Genomic DNA, 24,053 nt, shown 5'->3' on the forward strand with positions numbered 1-24,053 from the left:
TTGTTCATATAAAAGCTTATAAAAATATTAAGAAAATCATGTAACTACACCATTTCTCTCTATTTTAACGCTGCCAGCAATCACAGTCATTGTTACGGCTCTGCATAGCAACCACTGCCACCTGTAACATATCTCCCTTTGATTAATGGATTTAAAATGAGTTACAGTGCGTGTTCTATGTCTAAATAAGTCTCAGACAGCCAGCCAGACCCAAGACGTGTATCTTCTGTTTGGTTATTATGATAAGCACCATGAACTGGCCCAGGCAGAGAAAATATAAGCCTGTTAGAACAGTTTATGGAATAGCCAAAAAATCTGCAGCCATATGCTCAATAGAGCCTAATCAAACATGTAAACTATGCCACAGGTACAGGTATGAGAAACTAACATCAACTCTGTTTTATTTAAGCACAGGCAGAGTATTTATTTAACAATGTGGGTAATTTTCCAACCTTATTTTGGACCTAATTCTGTGGGAGTTTTGCTCCATTAAGGATTGCAGAATTTGACCCTTTGATTCTTTTACCTAAGACTTCAAGTATCATGCAACTTATGGTACATCAGCAGCAACTCCAAGTATTCCACATGAAATCACAATAGAAGAATCTAAATTTTAGACTTTCACGAATCAAAGCTGGAACATACTGTGTAGTGACAAAAACTGGATCAACTGTGAGCTCCTCGCCTGTTAGCATGATTTATTACCCTAATGTAATAATAATGGCTTGGTACTGCCCTTATAATGTCTTATTGAATTCTTATTATAGTGGTGCTATTTGTCTGACTGTAACAAAGTTTGTCTGTTTTTCTGAGGTTTGGTGTAACTCCAGCCACAAAAATTTGCAACAGACTAAAAGATGCATTAACAATGTCAGTTTAGGAGAGAATGTTTTTATACTAAATCCAGAGAGGGATTTATAAATTTAACAATTTTAGGGGGATTTTAGAACTCAAACTCCAGAGACTGCTCACTTTCCTTTAACCCTCTGGAGACTTTGGATACAGACACGGAACCAAATACTCTGCTGTCACAAATGGCAGCAAATGTCCACTTACTCCTGAAGGAAATCTGGCCCATAATAGCCAAATTATTTTATTTAGAAAAATATCTTTAAAACAGTCCCTATACAAACAAGATACAAAAAAGATACTCAAACCATTTTTACTATAGTGGACTTAGTGAATGTGAAATAATGAAGTTGTTACACTTTATCATATCAATAATCCATCACTGAACAGTACCATCCTGTTCACTTCATGGTTAAGTGACAACAGATCAAAAAGGATCAGGTCAAAACTTTTCTGAACGCAGACACTGGAAAAACCTATTTATGTGCACAAATACAGGTTGGGTCCACATTGTGCAGCTGAAAATTTGGCCCAAAATGCAGGCTGATAAAAACAACAAGACTTTGCAATTTTATACTGTTTAACAGACCAGTTTGTCTAGCTCTATCAAGTTCAAAAAACAAAACAAAAGACATTGAGACTCAAGTACATACGCATCAGTCAACCATGCTGGCTCTAAAATAACAATTACAATCTGATGAATAATACTTTTAAAAAAATAAAACCCTATCAGATTCATTTGAAAACATATCTGCATTTTCAACATTCGAAATCTGCAGTAAATAATATGCATTTTGAATATCTGGCTCTCTAACTTCCACCAGGATTACTTCCCCCCCTCCCCCCCCGAGTAACAGTTAAAAAGCAAAAGCAAACACATTTAAATACACACAAAATCATAGTTAAAATAGTTCATGATTAACCTTAAACTGGAAATTAAAATTGGGAATTCATAGCTGACACTCTCACTCTTTCTTTAGCTCACCATTTTCACCCTTAGTGTACACAACAATCCTACATCAGGGAGGACCACGGCACAGATTGATTTGATATCCTGTGTAAACTGCTGTAGCTCAGATACCTGCATACAGCAAGGTGAGTTACGGATTTAATATCAGCCCAAATTATAAACTTACTGGATTTTGATGGGGTGTTGATTTTAACCAGTCTGCATATCTGTCACAGTTCTCCAGAATGGGTGAGGTAAGATCAGTTATTAGGTCAACTTCTGTTGGGGAGAGAAACAAGCTTTTGAGCCTCACAGAGCTCGTCTTCAGGCTTGAAAACTTGTCTCTCTCCCCAACAGAAGTTGGTCCAATAAAAGATATTACCTCACCCACCTTGTCTCTCTGATATCCTGGGACCAATACGGCTACAACAACACTGGATACAGTTCTCAGGAATCAGAGACTACTATTTCCCCATAAGCTTTTTTAAATGTCCATGACTTTTGACATTTTGTGGATTTGTGCATGCCAGTGAGTGGGTGGACAGGAAGGTGAATGAACAGGTAAACAGTTGAACAACATTTATGGAGCGTTTGCACAAAACAGCTGATAGAGATCAAGGAACACACTGCAGGGGGCCATACACAACCAGATCAGTGGATACAATGAACTGAGGATCCACAAGCATGAAGGGCACAATCCTATTTCCTTGGAGGTTACAAATCAAAGCAAAAATACCACCTCCTACTGGAGTCAGTAGGATCAGAATCAAGCCCTAAAAGACAAAGGCAGTATTAAACTAAACCAAATATAGCACAAGAGTTATTAGTAACAAGGCAGTCTAAGACAGCTATTAGTCCTGACATTCATGGGAGGCACAGTCCTATTTTCATACTGAAAGAATCTAGAATTTGGGGGTGAGAATAGGGAAGCAATGGTGGAGAGGTAGGAAACAGTCTTCATATTTTCTATGACTTGAGACACCATTATAGATCCACAGTGACATCTCCTGAACTTTATCATAATACATGTAAAGCCTACATTAATTTGAAAACTGCAGTAATTTTACTTTTGTCATATAAGTTGCTCTCTCCTGAGATTCAGCTGATATAAAGCACATTTTTATTTGCTCTTTTATTTTATTGATAAACACAGCCTAAAGGTGACACGTGTTAAATCAAGCACTGTGCAAGGAAGTGACGCAGGTAACAGCTGTATCAGCATAACAGCAGGAAGATTCATAAGCACATGGACAAGTCTCAGAATATTCTGTTGTGCTCTTAACTTCAGAGAAGATAAAAACAAATTACTGAGACTACCAGAGCACCCATGATAATCTAAATAATGAATTTCCAGTTTTTTGTCACAATGAGATGTGTTATTTCTAACAGCCTAAACCATTATGAATCTAAATGGCAATGTATTCAGTTTTTAAACCTACAAAATTAATCCTTGTCTTTATATCCAAGATATCTATGGTATTTCTCGCCTTTCTCTAAAAAACACAGAGGCCTGTATTTTTCCAAACAGAACTGAAAACATACAGAGGTTGGAGCATTAAAAGTTAATTCTGCGTAGTGGAGCATTCACTTAAATTAGCAAATCATTTTGTTCTGAACAAGATTTAAGATTCCATTTTTTCTTTAAACTAGAGTTGTAACAGTAGACTTTGTGGCCCTGATATCTCTTCTTTCTTCTCCAATACCTAATAATGTCACTTATTTAAAGGAGCGGGAGGAAGATGTTCAGCTCTACAAACACGTAAAGCATCTTAGGGTCCCTTTCTGACAACTTCTGAAGTTTGTGCTTCAAAGTTTAATTCTGGACCTCAGTTTAACTCCTTGTTTCCCCACTCTCCACTGCTGCTGGCAACACTACCATCCTCTGCCACCCAGAGCACAACCTGGGTGCTCTGACTCTAACTTCTCTCTTGACCCACATTTCTAGGCCATATCCAAATGTTTCTGTTTTTTTCCTTCCTAAGATCTCCAAAATACATCATTTTCCATCTGTCCAAACAACCCACACTGCTATTCAGAAACCTATCATCTGCTGCCTCCTGTTACTAAAACCTGACTTCTGAAACCTCCTCCACTTAACCCTCCCTAACACCCAACTCACTCCCTTCAGGTCCATTCAAAACACTTCTGTAAAGATTATCTTCTTGTCTAGTCATTCTGGCCACACTGTTCTCCCCTGGCTTCCACCTCCTCCTCCTTCCACTGGATCAAATGGAAGCTTTGGGTCTTCATAACTCAGCTCCTTCCTATTTATCCAAGCATCCCGGGCCCCTTACTCAATGATGCCAGCTTCCATATCAATTTGTTCACTTGTCCCACAAGCAATTTCACTTTCTTCTATGCTCTCCTTAAGCAGGGAATACCCTCAGCAAATTAATCTGAAAAGCCACTGCCCTACTTGCAAATCTCTCTTTAAGCCCTACTTCTAAGTGATACCTATGGGAAAACTTCCAATTGATTATGGCTAGGTAAATGGCCAGCAGGCACTTTTGAAACTTATATCTTCTCATTTATTTAAAAAAAAAAAGAAAAGAAAAGAAAAGAAAACAATACAACTCTAAGATATCTAGATCTGCATAGAACTGGCCTATTTAAATGCATGTTTTTAAAAAATCTCAGTTAGTACAGTCATTAGGTCTTCAGGAGAGGGACCCTTTTTTCTTAAACCCTTAGAAGGCTTGGATTCTGGTGCTGTCTAGGGTCTCTAAGCTCCACCATAATAATACAAATAATAAATAATAATATCATTGCACAGTAAAGACGACTGAACAACTGCTCTTTTGCTTGGCTGTACATGGAGAAATGACAAAAACATCAGATGTTATGCTTGACTAATGAATAAACTAGATGGAGCAATCCACTGAAAATCAATTCACTGAAACACAAGCATGGTACCACAGATGGAGATACCTCATTAGCAGAAGGAAGACTGCTTTGTTTTTTAATATAGAATAAGATAAACAGTCACTTCCTTTAATGCATTTTGCTTTGAGATACAGCATTTTCAGACAAACACTTTCCACCATTACAAAATAAAGCTTGCAACAGTCCTCTTCAAGGCAGATCTTTAAAACAAGTTCTCTAGTTAATATGCTAATGCAGAACACTACCAGTGCACTACCAGAACACTACCAGTGCCCCGCTACTGAACTCAAGAGATGACTCAGTGGAAACTGGCATATAAAAAACTTGTCATCCTATGCTACGTGCAACTGAATAGGAATAAATTTCTCACCTTTGTTAAAGCCATAGCCTTCCAGCCCAACCAAATGATTTTACAAAATCTAATTTGAACAGGACTTTCATTAATTATATGTGACTGGAAAGAGGAGTTTTTAAATAAACTATAAAATAAGTATTCCCTTTAAGTGCTGGAAACAGACAGAACAGCATTGTGTTAGCACCTGCTATGTTAAATGGAATAGCAACTGACTGAAATGGACCAGTATAGTTTCACTATCCAAGCTAAGGAATATTCAGTAAGCAAACATAGTAAAAAGTAAATCAGGTTCCATCTGGCAATGTAACTGTTCCTATAGTACTGCTACAAAAGAATGAGCACGTTATACTATCTTTTAGTCATACAAATTTATTTTTAGCTGAAACAACAAACTGGATTCAAAGCGCATTCCAAACTTCTGTTTTTATGATATAAGATAACACTAGTCAGTAAATTATGCACTTGTTATTAGCTTAATGCGTCCACTGTGTCAGAAAGTTCCTATTTCTTTTGAACTAACATGCCACACTAATTACCCAACTCTTCACACTGCAATCAATCGACTTATTGAAATGTGTTCATTTGTAAATGTTTCAATATTTCAACCCCAATTATTAAAAAAAAAACAACAAAAACAATAAGAAGTCAGAGACCCACAATAGATAATGCTGTGCCCTCTATAAAGCAAAAATGTTAGGGGCAAGCAAAACAGCCAAGAGGCAATGAATACGAAAGGTACAATTCCTCCACTGGCTTAGGGGGACCACACTGGAAAGTGGCTCTTCCTAAATCTGTTAGGGAAATACCCCCCAGTCTTCCCTGCCCCAGTACAGCTTTGCTGGCAGTCAGAGGCCATGACTGTGATTGTTATGCAGGCCACACAGCCAGACATGCCACCTCAAAAGCCACTAACACCACAGGCAGTAGCAGTTAGTCTCACCACCACTATACAGGCAGTTCATTCATCCCTACGCATACAGGAGGGAGGAGAAAGAGCTTTAGATTAATCAATGAATACTTCTCTGGTAACTCACAAGCTCCAGAAGAAAGTGTCTCTAGAATGTCTGGGCTAAAAAAAAACTACACAAAAAACACAATTTGGACATAACAGGGTGTTTTTATTATTATTTATTATTATTATTTCTATGGCAATCATATCCAGGGCCCCTGTTGTACAAGGTACTGTCCAAACAAAGAGAAGACACAGTTTCTGCCTCAAGCAGGTAATAAATTAAATGTGGTTGAAGTAAATGAGAAAAGTGGATGGAGGGAAATTCTCTGGGTGCCAACAAGGACTTTTAGAAACCTCCTCATCCATGCACCCAGAAGGGGTTTTGGTGAACAAATGAGGAATGTATAAAAAACATCAACCTGGTTCAGTGAGCAGACATACTGTACAAAAAGTAACACCAATCATCAACTGTAATTCCTTTCTTGAAAGTTATCCTCTAGCTTGCTTACTTAGGGTTTTTTATATAGCACCCATCACCATAGTATCTAAATTCAATTCCATGAATAGAGAACACAAACCTAGTTTGCTAGATGCAAACTATTAATTGTGCATCTGGACATAGTGTGTACAGAACACAGTCAGCCAGGGATGTTTTGGCTACATGAACAACACTATCAAACAGGAAGCTGTCCCTCCTTCAGACCCGTATCAAAAGTGGCTCAAGCAGCTGACATACTCAGGACCACTCTTACAATGTGAGAACACCAGGAAGGGCTCAATGATCAACACGCAACATGAGTGTAGCAAACCGCCCATGCAGAAAAATGCACAGGTTTTTTGTGAACACGTCAAGACTCTGAGAGCAAATAGCTAACAGACTCAAGTATAAAACTCATGCTCTCAGTTTATTTATGTCCATTGCCTGACTATGGCTTAGAAGAAAATCCACCTTCTTTGCTCTTATCTTAGCCCATGTGCCCCGCTTCTGACATTCAGACGCAGTATACAAGGAGGTATTAGTGAATCTAAATTGGTGCAGTTCACAAAATTCTTCCAGCCCTCTGGCACATAAATTACACCAGCCTAGACTCCCCTTAGACCTACTTACACTATGTAACTTACACATCACCTCTGAATTTAATCCAGTAAATTCACAGAGAACCACTATGTCCATTTTATCTTTTTCAGCATATAAACTTGTATCAAGCAGAGAACAGTGGGTTTAATCCAGAATTATCCTCTACTGCTTGTTTTTCATCAGTTGAGTTAAGTTGAGTTATTTTTATTTGCCTTCTGATTTGGAGATCTTTGGGATTCAGTTTTCAAACTTTTCTCCATTTTTTTATTGAAATGAAAGCGGAGATTCATCAGTTGAGTTAAGTTGAGTTATTTTTATTTGCCTTCTGATTTGGAGATCTTTGGGATTCAGTTTTCAAACTTTTCTCCATTTTTTTATTGAAATGAAAGCGGAGATTCTCTCATAATTACAAGACTCCAGGAACTGAGGCTTTAAGAAGACACCCAAAATAATGAGACTGAACAACAATGTTCACTTCCGAGTGTAAATGCATAATTTGGGCTTGATTTTCCAAGCTTATTACTTACATTGGTAGATACATACCTAAGACAGATATTTGGGCGTCTAACTTTAGGCACATGTCTGGAATCCAGAATCTTCATGTTTTGGGCTCTGTTACCTTTGCTCTGTTGATTTGATCTGGTATGTAGGTGCTATTATCTGCTATAGACACACTCTAAACCAGAACTTCAAAAAGCATTTGTCTTTGCTCATGTCTGTTTAGATACCCCACATTATTTGATTTCCTGAATAATCTCTAACAGGAAACCTATTGAATCCCTTCAGGTATCCATGAACACAATATCTTCCTTTCCTTCCCTGTTCTATTACTCTACAATCAAGAGGCATGTGACACCAATGAGGCACCAGTGCCAGAGACCGAACTCCATACAAGTGAAGTTACTTACAATGTTACACGCATCTTTTGTCATGAAACAGGCATGTATTTCCCTGACAATGGCATCCTAATACATGAGCATGGGTGCAAGTAGCTAAGAATCGAGCACTAAATATGGGTCAATGAGATGGGATCCCAAAACAAATCAAACCCATCCATTCTAACTCAGCTTCTACTTCCAAGGTTCACAGGTTTTACCATCACACTGTATAGCAGGCCTCATCTTAACTAATCAACACTACAAAAATGTGGTGATCAACAGAAGTGGAGATTTGCTCCATAATGCAACAGAATATTAGTGTTTCATTACAGGAAGCAGGAGGGGTGGGGAGTAAAAATATAACTATAATGAAGTTGCCACCCCTATGCCAGGCCCTAACAAAACTGGCTAAAAACTCATTAAATGGGATTTGTCTGTCTGAATTTTTGCTAACTAGATTACAGGGGTGAGAGAGACTGTTCCATGACATTCCAAGAACTTCTAGGCTTAGAGAGACATTTCTCTCACTTATCTTTTCAAAATATGCTTCCTGAAGCATACTTCCAAAAGCATAAAGCACATTTTTAGAGACAAAACATATTCCTTGTTTGTAATTTATCCTTTCTTGAGAGTCAAATACGAGTATTCAACTAAGTGTTAGACAGGCCATTCCAAAAGAGTTCCATATAATCCTATATGGAGCAGCTTTATACCATATAACCATAAGGAGAGGAAAGTTATAACACTCTTCTGCAAGGGAAAATTACATCCTAAAACTGAAATTGCAGAGTAGAGAAAGCAGGAGGTCATACAGCCTACAGATTCCAGATAATTCCCATGTTCATCTTTTACGACAAGCAAAAATGCAAAGTGAAACATTTAAATTAATTTTTGATGTTACGCCACTGAAGTCAACAAAGTTACTCTAGAAAAGGAATCAGGCTCAAATGCAATAGGAGGTGCCTGGATAGTGAATGTCAATATTAGGGACATTGTTTGCTTTCTCCAGGAAAAAAAAGCAACACAATTATTATTCGTAACATTAGATTTATGTTTTGTAAGCCACTTAAGATGACATTATAATGATCTCAGTTTAGTAAATGGAAAATTATCCCAAATGGTAACTATCATTCGCTAATAACTGCATGCCACTATAATTATAAGTTAGTATTATTCAGAAAGGCAAATAGGGAATACTTTCTATACAGTAACTATAATATGTATTTTTATGCAGATAACTGTTGACAAATATAAGGGTACATTGTTTGTCAATGGCTTGTGAGTTTCATAACAGATTGTGTGACATAACAATAGAAAATTAGTGACCATATAAAATCAATAATCTTCTCCAGTCCTCTTTCCAGTTTCTTTGATAAGTCAGTAGACAAGAGAAAAAGTGTGTTTAAGTTTCAATACCCCACATGTATTTTTAATACAAATAAGATACACAGCATTCCAAATTTCATGGATATCAGAAAGCTGCAAGTCATACACAGCCAAATTTGTCCTCGACTACTTCATTGGGAACTGCACACACATCTAATGGCAAAATTTAGCCAACTGTATTTAGCAGGATTTGTCTTACATCCGCCATTTAATTGCCATGATTTGCACAAAGAATAATTTACATGCATGTAAATACTAATGACAACATCCTAAAAGGTAATTTAAAGAAGTTGCAAAGAATTTTAATTTTCTCTAGTCTTTTTATAAAGTTACTGCATATTTATTACAGTTAAAGTATCAACATCTTAAATTAAAGATCCTTTCAACTTTCATTCTAAGTCGTTTATACAAATAATTCTAGCTGTATTTTATCGACGTCTATCTCAAAAACATTTACTTTATATACTTCTGAGGACAAATCCAATAGTCTTTACTCAGTTGTTACCTTGGGCAAATTCCAATTGATTCCAGTTTATTAATAGACCTGAACAGAGTTGACTAAGCACCAAACTAATAAATTCAATGTTTGGCTTTTTGGCATTAAATTACAACAATAATCTATTTAAGTGTGATATTATTAAAGTGCTTTGCTTATTCCACATGTACATATATGCATGCAGTTTCTGTGACTTCTACAGCTCTGACAAAACTGTATTGTCAGAAAATGCTGTTATTTTTGAGAATACTGTATGGAATGTATTCCAACAAAAATATATTATAAAAGAACTAACTCTTACAATATTATACCTTGTTAAATTTACATTTTGCTGTTTATATTTTATAGATGCAAATCTTGTTTTAAACTTTCATTTAAAGATACTGAAAAGGTGAATTATGCTCCATCTACAGTGTAGTCTATTTGTAACATTACTAATTAAATACAGAAAGTTTGTAAAAAGTGGTACATTTTAACCTTTAAACTTTTTAGTACTACATATAATGGCAATCTATTCTTTCATAAGGAAAGGAAATTTAAATTGTCCTTCAATGCCATATCATTAAGAAATTCTACAGGCTTTTCTTGTGTAAAACCGAAGTTTACAGCAACTGCACTTATCTTCTAGTGAACATACTGATAACGTTATAATCTTGCATCCAGACCATGGGCACAGATTTAGCATATGTAACAGCATGCTCTGAAAAGAGACTAATCTCTCCTGTGTGCTGTTACAAATTCCGTAACAGACCACAAGTTTAAATTATCTTTTTTTCCTTGATATCTGTAATCTAATAAAGAATCGGTCATGCTGAGGGAAGATATATTTAGAACTGATGGCTAAAATGTTAATTAGCACATCTCAACTGGAAAACTGTTTAAGGAGTTATCTATTTTCAAATTCGCAAACATTCCTGCCTGTAGATGGCCTGTTACCGTTGTGTATCTATCGTCTCCTATTTCCACTTTGTTGTTTGAAGAACTTCCCTCTTCCCACATACCTTCTGTCTCCAGGGGCAGATCACACGGTGACACTAAACCATGGCCATAAACAATCCTACTTTTGATATTCTTGTTTAAAAGGATTCCCTGTTGCTCAAGTGTTGTATCTTAGTAGAGCAGGGAAGATCAACTAAGCAAGTTAAGTGCTGACTAGAAATCCTTAAAGCTCTATGTCTTATATAGCAGAAATGCAGATTTTAGTCTTGCTGACTTTCAGTATGTTCCACCACATAGTTATGATCTACAGGGACAGCAAGTCCCCACATTTAATGGTTTGATACCAAGCTATTCTTGGTGGAGGGTCCTTGACTCTGGAATTAACAGACTGAGTTTGTCGGCCCGTGTATTGCTCTCAAAGATCAATCTTTTTTCTCAGGCTTTTCCTTGGTTAGGAGAAGTGGTTAAATGGATTGAGAGGCAAAGATAGCTTAGGCTGAACAAAGTCATTTGTTGTATTCAGTTGTGTACATATCCCCCGACACCTTTTGTAATAATATATTTTGTAAGTTAAAAGTAAGGTCCCAATACTGAAACAACAAGAGTCCTGTAGCACTTTAAAAACTAACCAATTAATTTCTGATGAAGTGGGTTACAGCCCACGAAAGCTTATGCCTGCAGAAATTAAATTTGTTAGTCTTTAAAGTGCTACAGGATTCTCGTTGGTTTTGCTGTATACAGACTAACACGGCTACCCCTCTAATACTGAAACACTCACGCATACTGTAAACTTGACTCATGTGAAAGTGTTTACAGAACTGGGCCCTACATTTTTGGATAAAAAACCAATTAAACAATTAAACTCCCCATCCTTTTATTTAGAAGTGCTGATGGAAGCCACAAAATAAGCAGATTAATGTAATTTATGTATGATGAAAAATTTGTGCGCATAGTTTCTGTGTGTATTCTGACTTCTAGGCAGTCACTACTACCATATCTTAAAGAGCTTCTATGAAAATGGGAGCCAGAGTACAATCACCTCCAATTAAAAATTTAATTAACAGACAGCATTATTGTGAAGATAGTGTCAGACTGCAAGCATCCCAGACATTGCATCAAGTTCCCCACCCCAAAATATAGTTGTTATTATTGAGGATATGTAAACTGTATATACTCCGCTATAACAGTCTGTTTTGGAAGCTGACATCAGATAGTGGGTAGGATAAAACAGTGTGAAAAGTCTCACAAATGTCCCAGCAATGACCTCAAATGAACCCACATCTGCAGAGTCACTTCAAAAATAGGAAGCAATTCAGCTTCCATGCCTTGGGCTACATTAAGAGCATAAGCTACTCAAACAATACCAAACTGGGATGAATGACACATGGCATTATTGGGCCAGGAGATCTCTCTGTCATGTTAGGGTCTGAGATGTAACCACCAGCAGCTTTGATGAGGGGCAGAGCAGAAACTGGAACATGGACACTGACAGACTGCTTCTATATAAGACTCCACAGAGAGTAGGGTATAAGGAAAGAGTACTTCATAGCCTCAATCACCCTGGGCATGCTGCCAAGAAGTTTCTTCCTCTTGTGGTGGCAACAGCAGCATACTTCCCTAACTAGCTCCTCTGTTATTGCCCAGACACACATGCAGGTATCTTCAAGCATTCTGCTTGAATGCTGCCACTAATAAGAGAAGGAGCCATCCATCTTACCCACCCAGCTGACTCCTGAGGGATATGGGGGATGAGGATAGGGACAGCAAGTCTCTTACCAGAGAGGCTGTCCAACCAGCACTTGTACACTCTGCCCATGGCTAGACTTAGGAAAATACATCATTTTAAAAAAACATGACGACTAACATGTTGTTAAAACTCTAGTGTAGACAATGTTTAGCAACTTTTAAAAAACATTATCTAATTGTGTTCAACCCTAGGCTTCCGCACAGGGTAAACAGTTAGAGGGTAGAACAAATGTGATGACGGCACAGGGAACCTCAATTCTGTTCCCAATTGTGCCACTGATTCTCCATGGGACCTTGAGTAAACTACTTAACCTTTCTGTGCCACAGTTTCCCCATCTTTGATATGGAGATAGTGCTTCTTTACCTCCTTAAACTGATCACACCTTCCCTCTGAGGAGTTGCAATTAAAATGCAAATTGTATTAAGTGTAACAAAAAAAATTTAAAAAATCTAATGAATATGGATGGAATGAACTGCTCCTTACTTTAAACTCCAGGCCACATAACCTCAGCCAAAACCTTATTATATAAATGGAATATTTGACAGGAGTGGGGGGGGGGGAAAGAACTAAGCTGAGTTTGAAAGTGGATAAACTTTAAAGAGAAGGATTTTTTTAAAGCTCTTTCTCTCACTCTCTCTCTCTTCTGGTAACATGCCATTTTTTAAAGGTGTCTGGCAGAAGAAATAAAAAAAAAGGTCTCCAGGATTTTTCTTTAGAAAGTGGTGTCAGCAAAGGAAGAGTTCTGGGAGGGCAGGCTCGGGGAGAATGCTGCCGGGATGGGTCTGTCTGTCTCTCGCTCACTTTTTCTCCAACGTGCCCCCTGGATCCAGACATTTTGGAAAGAGTTTGCAGTTACTGGAGGCTCTGCTGGTGCAACGAGGAGGAGCCTTGGCTTCTTCACCCGAGTGACATCCCGCACGCCGGGCAGAGGGGCCAGACAGTACGTGCTGGCCGCAGAGCGGCGGTTCTCGTCTCTCCCCCACCCATCGCCGCCTGCTCCCAAACGCAGCCGCAGGGCACAGACTTCCAACCTCTCCTCTCATCTCGCCCCCACAGCTCCTCCTGCCGGGAGCCGGGGCTGGGGGAGGAGGGGGTGAGCGGGGAGGCTCCCCCTTCACACACAAAATCCTCTTCCAAGTTTAAAGCCGATTTTCCATTCTGGCTCCGATCGGCCTGGCAGGGCGATTATCAAAGAAAGGCGAGAAGAGAAGGCGGCGGCCGCGGGGGAGCCGAGGAGAGGGGAAGGGGAAGGGGGCAGGGAGGGGGCGCTGGCGCGGTGATGGGAAGGGGAAAGGCCAGGCAGGCTGAGCCCGGCAGCGCTCCGCGGAGCCTCCCTGGATTACTAGGCTCTGATGGAGTGTCTCCCAGCCCCAAACCAACCGCGGCTGCCACTCCCCCGACCCCGGCCACCTTCCCGAGCCAGGCGGCAGCGGCAACCCGGCCACCGCCCGCTGGGCTGTAAAAATCTCCCCCCCCCCCATCACACCAAGCGGCTCCCTCCCCAGCAGCCGTCCCGTTGTCTGCTCTGTCTGTCCGTCCATCCGCACCGTGCGGTCCCAGGGCGGCTTCCCCAAGAGCAGCCGGATGATCTCGGCTGGGAGTCGGTCCGTCCGTCCCCCCGTCCCCCTCTTCACGCTACCCCCGGGATGCTGCTGGGGGGGGGGAAAGCGGCGTGATGGGGGGGAGGACTAGAGGGGTGCATAAATCCAGGGGGAGGGGTGCATAAATCCAGGGGGGGTCAAGCCCAGAATGGGGGGGGGGAAGGGGAGCATGAGGACCAGGCTGGCTCGTCTCCTCCCGGATCTCACGGCACCAGCAAAGGGGGGGGAAGAGGAGAAACTTTCTGCAAAGTGCTGCCGCTTCCCCGGGCTCCGAGAAGCGGGGGCCGCCGGGGCGCCCATCGCCGCCCTGCCGGGGCGCCCGCCGCCCTTCCCCTCCGAAACAAAAGGGATGGGGGGAGGCCACGGACTAACTCGGGGGGGCTCCGCTTGTTCTGCCTCAACTCCGGGCGGGCGGGCGCAGGCACTGGGCGAGAGCGTGGCGGGTGGGGGGGGGAGCTGCCCCGCTTCCCGGCTGGGCCAGGGCCGCCGCCGCCTTGCCTTACCTTCGCAGGGGGAGGCGGGGTGAGCGGCCCGGGCGCTGCGGACCCGTCCTCGGCAGGCAGTCCGGTGAAAGGCCGGCTGGCGGCGGGGGCTAGCAGGAGCGCTCGGAGGGGGATTCCGCCATGTCAATGATGTCGGGACCACATGGGGATTTGCGACCAGCCCACACTACCACACAGTCTGGAGTAGCAGCTACTGTGGAAAACGAGAGGCGGACGGGGGGCGGGCGTCCGAAGGGAGGCCCGGACCCACCCGGCGCGCTCGTCAGCCCGCTGGCCGCCGCCGCCGCCTGGGGGCCGTTGGTTGTCAGCGCCCGCCGCCCAGCGAGTCCCCTCCTGGAGTCCCGGCCCGTCTGCCCTCCGCGCCGGCAGGGCAAGCGGGGCGGGAGGGGCCGTGCCGGTGAGAGAGCCGGGGAAGGCGAGCGAGGAAGGGGAGGTGGCATGAACCTGGCGGGGACTGGGAGCCTGGAGCAGTCCCTGGCCCGTTGTCTGTTCGCACACACCCCCTCTCCTCCTTCTGCCCTGCCTGCCCCATCATCCCACCCTCTGCCCTGCCTGCCCCCCAGCCCCATCACTCCTCCCTCCTGACCCCCGTCTCTACCCCACCCACCCCCTTCTGCCCTGCCTGCCCCAGCCCCATCACTCCTCCCCCGACCCCCGTCTCACCCCACCCACCCCCTTCTGCCCTGCCTGCCCCCCAGCCCCATCACTCCTGCCTCCTGCCCCCAGTCTCTACCCCACCTTCCTCCTTCTGCCCCCCATCCCTGCCCCATCACCTCCTTCCCTCCCTCCTGAGCCCCAGTGCCCCGCTGGGGAATCCTGATCCCCTCCATCTTGTGTTGATTGTAAGCTCTTTGGGACAGGGACTGTCTTTACTGTTGTGGCTGGTAGAGCACACTGCCAGCACGTGAACCACTACATATATGCATGCAGCTCTGCGGCCAGGTAGCTGGGTCACCCAAGCCTGGGCCTGCTTTGAATATAAGAAGCAGGAGCTTCCTCCTACCTATGCCAAGCATTCTCTCTTCTTCCTAACCATGCAGAGGCTTCTGCAGGAATGGGAGGGAAGAAACACGTCTAGAGATCCCCCTTGTCAGGTCCTTGATATGGGACTGGGAGAAGAAACATATTGGCATCCACCTTCAATAGTCCCTGGAGTGAGGAAACCCACCAGGACCTACACCTCTCCTTCTAGTATAGAAAAGGCAAGGAGTAACCCATACAGCACCTGTGCAGAGGGAAGGAAGAGACATTTTCCTTTCTGCCCCGATATCTAGAGTAGAGTGGGGGGGAACCATGCTCAGTAACTTGCCTCTAAACACAGCAGCCAGGCGAGGTGCGAGGCAGAATGTGGGAATCTCATCTAAAGCTTCAGTCTGGCTGCAAGACAGGCCTGGCTTCCTGCCCCAACTCTGGATGGATCCCTGTGGTCCTAGAACTCTGTGCTGCAGTCCTCCAGTCTCCAACTGTGTTCACAACAGAGACCCAACTCCCTTTTGCTCCAGGGACCTGTGACCAGTGAGCTGACTAAAGTGACTTACAAACAGCATCTTCATAACAAAGCATTATTTATTCATCCCTCAGTACAAAGCACACAGAGCAAAGGGTACAGCAATGTGGCCTATATATCTGGGACTTGCTTACACCTTAAACTTTCCTTGCCAGCTTTTGGAAATTCCTCTCTGCCTGGCTAATTCTATCTCTGGCAGGGTGAAGCAGGCTGTCCTGCTGTAGCAGGATCCCTGTGTCCGTGTGTCTCAGGGCTTGTCTACACATACAGTGCTGCAGCAGTGCATAAGGTGAAGATGCTCTATGCCTACTGGAGAGCTCTCCCATTGGCATAATAAGACTGTGAGAGGCAGTAGTTATGTTGGCAAGAGAAGCTCTCCTGCCAGCATAGCACTGTCCACACTGGCGCTTATGTCGGTGTAACTTATGTCGCTCGTGGGAGTAGTTTATTCACACCCTTGAGCAACATAAGTTATGCCGACACAAGCTGTAGTGTAGACATAGACTCAGAGAAACAAGGTGTGTCTCAGGCTTTGTCTACACTAGCACTATTGTCGGGAAAACTTTTATTGGTCAGGGATGTGAAAAAACCACACCCCTGACTGACATAAGTTTCACCGACAAAAGCACCGGTGTGAACATTGCTACGTTGGCGGGAGATGCTCTCCCACCAACATAGCAACCGCCGCTAATTGGGGATGGTATAAAGCAGCTACACAGGAGACCTTACAGTTGTGCAACTGCAGTGGTACAGCTATACCGCTGCAAAGTCTGTAGTGTAGACATAGCTTCAGTCAGTCTGTCTGCTTTCACTGATGCACCCTAGATCCGTTGTTCTCAACCAGGGGTATCTATGTCTTTGCCTAGTTTTACAACAGGTTACATAAAAAGCACTAGCAAAGTCAGTACAAACTAAAATTTTATACAGACAATGACTTGTTTATATTGCTTTATCTACCATACACTGAAATATAATTACAATATTTATATTCCAATTGATTTATTTTATAATTATATAGTAAAAATGAGAAAGTAAACAAATTTTCAGTAATAGTGTGCTGTGACACTTTTGTATTTTTATGTCTGATTTTGTAAGCAAGTCATTTTTAAGTGAGATGAAACTTGGGGGTACGCAAAACAAATCAGACTCCTGAAAGGGGTACAGGAGTCTGGAAAGGTTGAGAGCCACTGCCCTAGACAGGTTCTAGAAACTCACTCAACTCTTCCTTCCTTTGCTAGCATCTTTGAGGCTTAGGATCCCTTTTGATCCTTAGCTCAGCCTTGGGAAAAGTAAACCATTCAAGCCGGGTTGGAGCCACATGGGGTATTCCCCAATTGATAGCTGCCTTCCCCGCCCTCCAGCCTCCTGCATTGTTTCTTCAAGGTGTCATTGTTTTGTTTCCTGTAGGTTTCCCCCTTTACAGCCTCCTCTGATTTAACTCCTGGCATTCAGGCACCTTAATATGAAATAGATAAACTGAGGGGCAAATGACATTTATAAAAAATACTACACATAACTCCCACGTTCTCCATACCCGGCTAGGGCCATACATGCTACAAATTGCCAGAAAAAAATATCTGTCTCCTATGGGCCTGAACCAAAATGCTGGATCCAAACACACTTCAATTTTAGGGTATATGAAATCTAAATATATAGGCACTATGTCTTCAGCTATGCTGTCTCAGCCCTTTACAGTGGTATAGGGCTGTATGAAGCTTTTTCTGTTCCCATTGGTTTCACTTTGATTTTCAAGTTGCAATGACCACACTTTGCCAGGATTGGGAACAAAATTTACATAGTCACTGACTTTCATAAGATTTCCAGTCTCACCTGAAACCGTAAGATTGGCCAGGTCCATGTGAAACACATCAAGGCTGGTCTGAGTTTGGGATCTGAAACCATTATAAACATATTCCCTATATACTGCCCTCTACTCAGTCATTCTGCTCCAATAATATACAGCACAGAGTAATTCAAGGACCAAGTGTAGTCAGCAGCAATAGTAAAATGGCTGAATAGAAACTGTACATGCTGTAAACGGGGGCAGTTGGGGGAAAGTGCAGATGGAAAGGGGAGAGGACTGTTGTTTTTAAAAGAACACACAGGGACAGAGAAAATGATTTCTTTAGTGACTGAGCATACAAAAGGATCATCAACTTGTTCCCTGGGCCAGCTGACCTGGAAAAGCATTAACAGGTTTTGGAGGAAACCATATATCACCCTCCACAATGAAAGGGATGAGAATTACCCAAATAACTACACATCAGAGATGGGAAAACTAGTTCGGAGAAAATAAGAACTGACCTGAACGTTCATCCAAATGAATAAACGTTGACTGAACCCTGAAGTGTAAAAAGCACCTTTAACTTTTCCGTTTTCATTGTATGTCTCTACATTGCCTGATTCAGACTCAAAGGGAAGCAGGGAGCATTGGAAATCTCAAGAAAGCCGCCTGTTTTTACTAATTTCCAGCCTAATTTTGGAGACGCAAGCAGTTGAGATAAACTTCCAAATCTGAGAGTGCTTTTCTAAACCTCCGATCACTCGCTACACATTCTACTGTCTTAGAGGCCAATCTTTTTCTTTTAAAACACTTTGCCAAATTCTATCCTTCAGCTATACCCTGTCATTAATATACACCATGTTCTTGGTCAAAAATAACATTCCTCTGTTAATTCCCAGAAGGGGTACAGCCTGAACAGTAGCAGTGCTTTCTCTCCCACCTCACCCTGCCAAGGAGCAGCAATGCCTAAGCCCTGATGCAGAAGAAGAGACTGAAAGGGTTATTCCACGTCCATTCCTTCCTTGGCCTCACTGCTGAGCCTATGCACCAGTTATGGTGGTATCTGCGATGCACATAGTTATCCACAAAGAACTGGATTGAAACTACCGACTCCTCTCTAACAGGCAATGAACAGACATCAGATGGCAACAACTTAAAAGTGACTATTGACTGGGGCTGGATTCAAATTGGTCAAAGGTTCTGAATCCTTTTTTCAGTCCCTTCAGCCATCTGTCCCACTAGCTGAGAAATTCCAGAGAAGGGGCTATGGAAGAGAAGAGCTCTCCTAGTACAATCATAATAACTCTAGGTTCGGTAAGACATCATTTCAAAGGCAGCATGGACTCTGCAAGAGATTCTTTATTCTTCCAAGATATCCTCCCTCAGGTTTCTGGTGGGATTGTGCTTTCACTTAGACTGCTTTAATAAGCTGTGCGTACTGTATTTGGGAAGGCCAGCAGGCTGTGATTTTGGCATCACTTCTGTTTAACACTGTACAGAGAAAGCTTTGATTAGTTTGTTTGCTAAATGTTGTTTTACCTGGGGCATGCTGCCTTCAGGTCATTTTTTTTAAAATACCACATAGCACTGGTCTGTACAGATGATGGCTATGGGTGTGATGGCTCTACCCAAACATTGGTTAGACTGTACCAGAGGATTTTTCTCTCTACACATTATTATGCTTTCGGAATAGTTGTTGGGTGGTCTGGCTGAGTATTCCAGTGGTTAATGCTCTTCACTCATACTGTAAGAAACCTGAGTTCAGGCTTTCATGCTCAGAGCCAGCAGAGGCTGAGAGAGGGGAAGAGTGACACACTTTGCTTCACCTGATTCTGTAGCAAACACACTGACTAGTCTAGGACACTGATGGTTTCCAAAGCAGTCCTCAATCAGGTCTTCCTCTGCCAGAGAGGTTTGTGTGACATGGTGTGGGCAATTACACGAGTGAAAGAACGGAATGATTCTCTTCAGAGAAACTTCAGATCAAAATTACCCAGGAGGCATTTTCCCCCCTTTAAGACCATTAACTTACTTTTTCATGTTGTATGTAGAACTGTCTGCATGGGGTTACAGTAACCTGCTTTACTTGTTAATAAATCCTTTTCCAGGCCATTACTCTAGACCTTTTGATGTACCATAAATAATAAAATGGTTCCAGAATTAAATAGTTAATTATGCCAAAAAAACCAGACCTTTGCTGCTGGCTTCAGCGGCTCTTCTCTAGGTCTGTTATCTGATCAAATGGAAATATAAGTACAGTGTTAAATGCTGTATATTGGAATAGAAACGAATTCCTTCCCTTTTCATTCTTCTGCTTTCAATGTATCATGGCTGTAGGGGGGACAGGTACAAGACAGGAGACATGGGTAGGTGGAGTGTATAGGCCTTTATGACAAATCATGTTGTGGGATCCAAAATTCTGCAGATGACTAAGTTTTGCAGAGCTAGGACACATAAACATTAGCATGAGTCAGGGTTTCTACATGTACATCTGTATTTAGAGCAAATGAAACCTAGCCATTGAGTGAGTAAATGCTCAAAATATACTTCAATAATTATTACCTCCATAAAACAAACTAAGTTCCAAGAGGCAGCCTGAATTCATGTTATTATTTAAACAAGTCTTTTCCCTTTTTAGGACACCTGTGAAAACACATGCTGAAATCAGAATTCAGAATTTTATTGTCAGGGTGAAATACGAAGACTAATTATTGCAAGATTCTGAAATAAAATTGCCCTGCCTTCTTCACTAGTAGACTAAGGCCTGGTCTACACTGACAATGTAGGTTGACGTAATGCGGCTTATGCCAACCGCATAAAGTATGTGTCTCCACTGGCATGTCAGTCCCTCCGACCTAAATCGTGGTAAAATTAGACTTAATAAAACCACCTCCACAAGTGGCACAGTGCTGAAGTCGAATTCTGTGGGTTGAATGAGCATCAGTGTAGGCAGAGTGCAATGTAAATCGACATCATTGGCCTCCAGGAGGTATCCCATAATGCTCTGTTGTGACCGCTCTGCATATTCACAATCTGTTGCACTGTGGCCAGGTAAACAGGAAATAGCTCCTCCTCACAAGTCCTAGGAAATTTTGAATTCCCATTTCCTGTTTGGTCAGCATGGAGAGAGCTTGCGAGCACAACTGATCATGGTGACTGCATGCCCCAAACGCGCTCCAGCCTGGAGTCGACCTGAGATCTTGGATCTCATTGGTCTGTGGGGCGAAGAGTCTGTTCTGGCTCAGCTCCAAGCAAGCAAAAGAAATTTGGATATATACGAGAAGATATCTTGCACCATGTTGGAGAAGGGGCACAACAGGGATGCGCAGCAATACCGCGTTAAGATCAAAGAGCTGAGGCAGGTTTATCAGAAAACTAGGGAAGCTAACAGCTATTCTGGCTCTTCACCCAAAACATCCCATGCAGCGTTGATACTTCAGGGGAATCGGAGGCCAGGATGAATGAGGACAAGTCCGTGGATGAGGAGGAGAACAGGGGACAGGCGAGTGGGGTATCCTTTCTCCCTGAAACCAGGAGCTGTTTGCAACATAGGAGCAGCCCACCCAGGAAACCATGACTGACCAGGATGCCGGGGAAGGCACATCTGGTGAGTATATACTACAAATTGCATGTCTTTGGTTATATCCCCTGTCCAGAATCTTGTGCTAGTGGAGAAAAGTGGTGTGTGTGGCGGTGGGGCTGTGTTTCCTTGTACTTGGTGTGCTTAAGCATTGGGTTCACCCTGAAAAAGATTATGTATGTGCACAGGGATGCTCCGAGAATCCTCCATGCATATCTCCAGGAAGTTTTCATGCAGGTACTCTGCAATCCTTTGCAGAAGGTTTCTTGGGAGGGCAGCCTTATTTCTTCCACCACAATAGAACGCTTTCTCCCACCACTCTGTTATTAATTGTGCAGGCATCATCGTGGTACACAGCATAGCCGCATAAGGGCCAGATGTTTGCAGCAAATCCTCCCTTCCACCTGTGAGACCCTCAGCAGGCTGATATCACTCATGATTACCTAGGGAAGATGGTGCACATTTACAGAAGGCAACCAAGAACGTTTTTTAAAGTGTGTGTTATTGCACAGCCAGGGATGGTTTCTTGGTTCAGCACACCGCAAGTCCCTAAGCAGGATGTTGTTGCTATGGGCCTTGGGCATCCACCAACAGGTTCCCATTTTTTTACTCCAGAGACGGTTAACCCGTACCCACCCCTCACTCTTTCTATCACCTGTTAAAAGCCTGATCAATTGGGAGCCCAATATCCAGGCTGCTCTAGGGAGCATGGGCTTGTACAACATCAGCCCCAGGGATTTCCCTAACATAGATGCATTCACCCCTTACTTACCATGGCTGGAACGGCACTCCAACCCCTGCAATAGACAGACAATGGTATATGGTTGTAGCCTTCCCTTGGGAATGTTCAGGGGACTTACTTTTACATTGTAACGTTGCTTTTCGTCCATGGGATGAGTTAAAATGGGTACCTTGTGCTTTGCTTCCCTCACAGTAGACAACGTGGCCTTCAACACACCACCGTCTCATACTCCTGCAGAGCACCTGTTGCAGATAAGAAGGCGGAAAAAAAAATCCGGGATGACATGTTTAATGAGCTAATGAATGCCTCCACGGCTGCTGACATAGAGCCTAAGAGCGTGGAGGATTTCATTATCTGACAAACTGAACATGGACAATAGGAAGGAAGCACAGGAGTATGAGGGCTCAACACAAGAAGAGATGCAGCATATAATGCGTGATCAGCCAGACATGTTGAGGCATCTGGTTGAGCTTCAGGAAGCTCAGTGGCAATGACAGACCCCCTCTACAGCCCCTGAAAAATTCTGAGCGAAGACATTCTTTCCTAGCCCGCACCCCAAAGCTCTCTAGGAGGAGGTTGAGCAGGGTGCAGTACGTGCTGCCCTCCTCGCTGGTTGAGGCAAGCAGAAAGAGGCAGCAGCCCCTTTAAGGAGTGGGGATTTGTGATTCTTTTGTGTGTGCACAGCCAAAATGGGCTCTGTATCCCTGGCCCCACACACTGCATGCAGAACATTCCATTTTCTTCCATTTCCTCCCCTGTGAAAGATCAACAATAAAGAAAGTACTACTTTCCAATTCATTAGTCTTTATTTATTGATAAGAAGGGAATAAAGGGAAGGGAAAGAGGGGGAACTGGAACGGTGGATGAGGGGGGGAACTGGCTTAATGGGGGATGGGTGGGGGATGTGAAGTGTAAGCACAGCACAGATAAGCAATGCACATTACTGTTGTGTCTCATTGCAAAAGCGGTTTTTCAATACTTCCGTGAGGTGCAGTGCTCGGCGATTGGCTCTCAGCGTTGCAGTGGCATCTGGCTGCTCAAAATTTGCAGCCAGCATATCTGCCTCCACAACCCAACCTAATGGGAACTTCTCCCCCTTTGTCTCACAGACATTATGGAGTACACAGCAGGCAGAGATAAGTATTGGGATGTTTTTTTCACTGAGGTCTAAACTAGTGAGCAGACTTCGCCAGCACGCCATTAAACTTTCAAATGCACATTCCACCACCATTCTGCACTTGCTGACTCTATTATTAAAATGCTCCTTCCTGCTGTTCACGTGACCGATGTAGGTCTTCATTAGCCAGGGGAGCAAAAGGTAGGCAGGATTACCCAGGATCGCTATTGGCATATCAACATCGCCAATATTAACTTTTTGGTCAGGAAAGAAAGTGCCCGCCTGCATCTTTTTTAACAGACCTGAGTTCTTAAAGATGCGCATCATGCATCTTTCCAGAACCCCCCACACTGATGTCAGAGAAGCATTCCTTGTGATCCACAAGGGCCTGCAACACCATTAAGAAGTATCCCTTTCAATTTATGTACTCTGTGGCAAGGTGGTCCAGAGCTAAGATAGAGATGTGCATGCCATCTGTTGCCCCCCACAGTTTGAGAACCCCATTGCAGAAAAGCCTTCCACTATGTCCTCCATGTTTCCCAAAGACACTATTCTTCTTAGCAAAAATCTATTAATGGCCCGGCTTTAATGGCTCCTGTCTTGCCCCTGAAAATATTCCTGTCTTGCCCCTGAAAATACTGCAGAATAAGTCATGAGGTGTTTGTGATGCTCACAATGGTAGTGCAGAGATGAGCAGGCTCCATTCCT

General features: G+C 42.9%; 1 protein-coding gene across 4 annotated transcripts in view; it reads right to left on the minus strand.

The window, feature by feature from the left end:
* FNDC3B (fibronectin type III domain containing 3B) overlaps positions 1–14,751 on the minus strand; it is a 322,142-nt gene extending 307,391 nt beyond the window's left edge. For 2 of the 4 annotated variants that reach the window (XM_067536459.1, XM_067536463.1), the window contains exon 1: positions 14,617–14,751. The gene's annotated coding sequence lies outside the window, so the exon portion shown is untranslated. Of the gene's footprint in view, positions 1–1,985; positions 2,651–13,313; positions 13,335–14,616 lie in introns of those variants that run through there. The other 2 variants (XM_067536462.1, XM_067536460.1) reach the window with 2 other exon arrangements.
* Positions 14,752–24,053: the final 9,302 nt, after the last annotated feature.

Source organism: Emydura macquarii, unplaced genomic scaffold (assembly GCF_026122565.2).
Source record: "Emydura macquarii macquarii isolate MOO-44397 ecotype Brisbane River unplaced genomic scaffold, CSIRO-AGI_Emac_v2 contig_3603, whole genome shotgun sequence".
Classification (NCBI taxonomy): domain Eukaryota; kingdom Metazoa; phylum Chordata; order Testudines; family Chelidae; genus Emydura; species Emydura macquarii.